We start from the raw sequence: 4,540 nt of genomic DNA, 5'->3' as shown, positions 1-4,540 counted from the left end.
TTGAACCACTCTTAGTCTGACCCGTCACCCAGGACCTGTTTGCCTTGGGAGACCCTACCAGGGACATATAGCCCCCGACAACATAGCTCCCAGGATCACTCGGGTACTCAATCCCCTCCACCTCAATAAGGTGGCGGTTCAAGGAGGGGGTTCTTTACCATATGCATTGAAATAGTTAATAAGACTGTTAAAAAATCATCATACTGTTAGTGTAAAGTAACTCCAAATATGTGGTGGTAACATGACTTGACCCAAACCTTTCTGAAATGAAAATTTACAAACTTCAGTTATGAAAATGGCCCCCCAATTACAAAGGCAAAACATTGCACTGTAAGATGGTTCTGGGGTCAGCACTGCTGCTTCCCAGTCAGGAGATTAGGGGTTGAAATCCTGGTGGGTACTTTTACTGTATGTAGCAATGCAGACTATAGGAGCCCGGAGATCAAGCTGGCCTTTAACACTGGAGAGAGAATTTGTGTTGTGTCAAAATCCAGCTCTAAATGTTTTCAGTTTTTTAAATAACCACAGTCTTTGTCTATTTGTAACCATAGTGTAGCTGCCATGCACAAATATCATGAAAGTATGAAAGCAGCTTTATTCACTGGTGTGATGTCCGCATCACAAATAGGGAGCAATTTGGTTCTGAAGGTCATTTGTCATGGCATTTTAGCATTTCATTCTTTAGCAGAGAACAATTCAAATATCAGACATATGAAATCAAACTCCACAAAACATTTCAAACAATGAGCTTATACAGTTTTAAAGAGCCCAGGTCCTACTGCCCAGGGTGGCAGGGTTATTATCCACTTACAAGAGGTGTGTCGGTGCTCTGGTCTTCAACATCATCCTGCAGACAGGAACTCCCTCGCTCCTCTTGCAGTTTCCTGCCATTGTTCTCCTCATTGCCACCATGCACAGGCTCCTCCCAGGATCTGGGGAAAGGTGGGATGTTAAAGCAGCACATTTCCCTTTCAATCAGGGGTGTTTGTGTGTGTGTGAGAGAGAGAGAGAATACTGAGGCAGCACCCATATAAAAAGAATCATTTTCAAGTGCAGCTGACATTTCTGGGTGTAGGGAGGGTGTGAATCTTTACTTCATTTTGTTCATATGGAGAACGAACACATTCCCAGCCACATGTTGGAAATTCTAGTCTAAAAATGTAATATTATTCTTTACATAATGCCAAACATTCACACAGCAGTGAAATGCTAACAATTATGTGTATCTATTGTAAAAACCTGAAACAAGCACTTTGTTCTCTCTGGAACTAACAGTAAAAAACTTTAAAGCATTCAATACTTCCCATAAATAATGACTTAAATGTATTTTAATAATAAAATGTTATGTTTTTTTTAATCTCATCTGTGCTAAGAAGATCTGCATTACAAAACATACAGACTGTGGTAAGTCTAGTAATTGAGAAGGAGGATGTAAAGCAAACTGTTAAAAAAGGCAGTGCTATGCCCTGCTAGCTGTGCTAGCTCCTTTGGTTTATGTTTGTAACTCTATCCTTGCTACTTTTTGCCACACAAAGTAGGAAAAGGTGAGAATTTCTCCTGGCAAAATGCGATCTCACCTCACAAAAAGTCTAAATTTTCTAGAAAAACCCATTAATTCCAATAAAATAAGTGTAATCAGGTGCTAAGGGTGAAGAGAGTAGCCCCAGTAAGTAACAACCTGCAGGACCCATGATTAGTGGTTACGAATCAGTCAACCTAACCACACACTCTGGCTTTTTTACTTTCCCTCAATTGTGATATTTATTCTCAGTCTTGTTTGCATGCCAGTGAAAATAGTTTAGGAAAATACTTTGAGCCTTTCTCATGATCCTTTCCCAGTGTTCTTTAAGTGTTCTGGAGGGGTGTCGGTGAGGTGGGGTTGGAGGGTCCTCAGGAAGGAAAAGGAGTAGCTGGGAAATATTGTAGAGGCTCCTTAGCAAACAAGAGACACCCCCGTCAGAATCTGGGCGTCGCTGCCAAGTCAGCTCAGGGGCACAGCGTCTAGTGGTCCACATTTTAGTGAAGAGGGCACAAACACATTAAATGAAACACATGATTTTTTTTCACATAATCTGACACCAACTCTTGCAGAGAGTATCCACCCAAGCAGAAAGACATAAAAAGGAGAGAAAAAGGAGAATTTAACCTCTGAGCTAATTTTTCTCATGAAAGGAGAAAACTTACTTCTTCTCTGAGATAAGTAGAACAGAGGGTAATTAGAGCTGACAGTGCAAAGCCAGGCAACTTGTTCCTTAAATCTACATGCCCATATGCTCTTTGGTAATAATAGCAATGTCTGTCTCTCTGTCAGTTGGACCACTTTTGGTCCAGAGTAAAATATCTCAACAACTACTTTATGAATTGCCACTAAATGAAGTAAGACTTTCCTGTCCCTTCTGGTGACCCCTGACTTTTCATCTAGTGTCATCATCATTTTTTATTTATTAAGTATGTTTATGTTTACAAGCAATTACCTGCAAAACTCTCCACAAACTATTATGCCAGCACACTAACAAGCTAAACTAAGATGGTGGATATAGTAAACTTACTTTAGACCTACTTTGCATTACGAGTATTGTCATTGTGAGCATGTTAGCATTTAGCTCAAAACAACATGGTTTCTATTTGCACACATCTGCTAGTTGTCCACATCTGGGATTCTGTGGTTTTTCTTTCTTTCTTCTTTTTTATTTGAAGTAGTCAACAATGATAATTGGCTTTTGGGCCTTCAATGTGTAACCGGCGGGTTGGCCATGCCTATATCGTCAGGTGAGCAATTTGACGTGTTAATCACAGATATAAACCCCACCCCTGGGGAAACTGCTGCGATAAGCAATTGCTGTGCTGGTCGCTGCAGTGAATATTCTAGAGTGAAGTCTGATCTCCTTCTGTTGACCTATGTCCTACTGTCCTCTGAGATTGATTAGGGGATAACTGCATGCTTCTCCAAGGGTGACAACTGATTCAAATGCAACCCTTCAGGAATTGGCATCTGTCGCACATGCTGTGCCAAGACGCCACAGTGTAAGACGCAGCCAAGATATTCTTCAGCAGCTTTTGTTTTGTTTTGAATCTTCTAGTGCTTTTATTGAATGTGGTTTTACTCTTTGTAGGAGTATTGGCCACTGCTGCTTTGCCAGCATATTTATTTATTGTCAAGAGGCCTACTTAAATTTAACTCATATTTATTGTATTGCTCATGTAACTAGGGTTGGGTCAATGTTATGGTGTTTGAGCAGTATGTGAATGGTTTGGTGTACAGGGAGGGAAGATCCTCTTAAGTTGGTTATGGTACTCTGTGTTGGTTTTGTTTCTGATTGTGATTAATTGATTTTTGTGGTGTTTATTGAATGGGTCTCTCTCAACCTGTTGACCTTGAGCATTCTATCCCTGTTTTGTACTGTATTTATTAGGAAAGTGGGTGAGTAGGTTTTCTTGAAGGGTAGTATTTTAGCTTTTGGTCTTAGGCCTTTTTAAAAGATTGATTCACTGTCACTAAATTATACATTGGCTCAAATAAATCCTAAGTCTTGTGGATAAAACTAATGTCTCTGTGTTTTTGCAGACTTATCTGAGATTGTGGGAACCCAGTTCTTGTAGAGTTGTGTGAAACTGACCTCTTCATTCAGGAGGGACAATGTGCTTTGGGATTGGGATGTACTAAATCTTATTAATTTGTGTCTGGGTTACCCCATTTTTAACATCAGGCTAAAAATGGACAGTGATATTCTAATATAATTTAGTGTTGGTCAAAGTATTTTCCTCTGCTTGTATTGAAAAAGTTTTGAAAAGGTGCAACAATGGTATGTTATAATGTATTGTAGAGGTCACATAAAGCAGTTTAGATTCCTTCAGCAACAGCTTTAACCAGTGTTATATTTTTCCATGCACTAAAATGAAAATAGCACCCTTGGCTAAAAATGACCACCTCGACAGATGTAGAATGAGCACTGGGCTACAGGAAACGGTGAGAGTGGCATGTCTTTCACCGAGCACTGAGAGGAGAGGTCAACCCAGAAACATGTGCTGCCTGAACTTTGGCTCTTTTTCTTCCTGAAAGGACACCTACTCTCTCCCTCTCTCTGGAGCTTTTTTTTTAATGGTACACGCTAACACACACCCATATGAGACTCCAAACTGAAGTTACTCATTTGTGTTGGATTTACAAATCAGCAAACCAGTGTTTTTATAGTTTAAGAAACAGGCACTAATGCAAAGTAAAACAGCAGTAATCCACCTATCTAATGTGAATTAACATTACAGTTTGTATTCATTTATCACAAAACACAGAATTATTCATTTTCAATCCTCAGAGTCCTGCTGCTTTTTCAGCTTTTCTCAGCTAATCGAGGGCTTGTTACACCTGAAATATCAAGTGAAAGCAGTAAACTGCAGTACGATTTGGAGACTGGAAAGAAAAGCATTGTCTCCCTCTAGTGGCTGTTCATGAAGACGAGCTGAGTTCATTGAACTTTTCATTTATTTTACATCCATAGTCATCAATAAACAAATAATTATCAATTTACAGTCATAAGTTGGA

The sequence above is a fragment of the Monopterus albus genome, unplaced genomic scaffold, assembly GCF_001952655.1.
Source record: "Monopterus albus unplaced genomic scaffold, M_albus_1.0 scaffold523.1, whole genome shotgun sequence".
Classification (NCBI taxonomy): domain Eukaryota; kingdom Metazoa; phylum Chordata; class Actinopteri; order Synbranchiformes; family Synbranchidae; genus Monopterus; species Monopterus albus.
The sequence above is the reverse complement of the archived record's forward strand: the minus strand, read 5'-3'. Positions refer to the sequence as shown.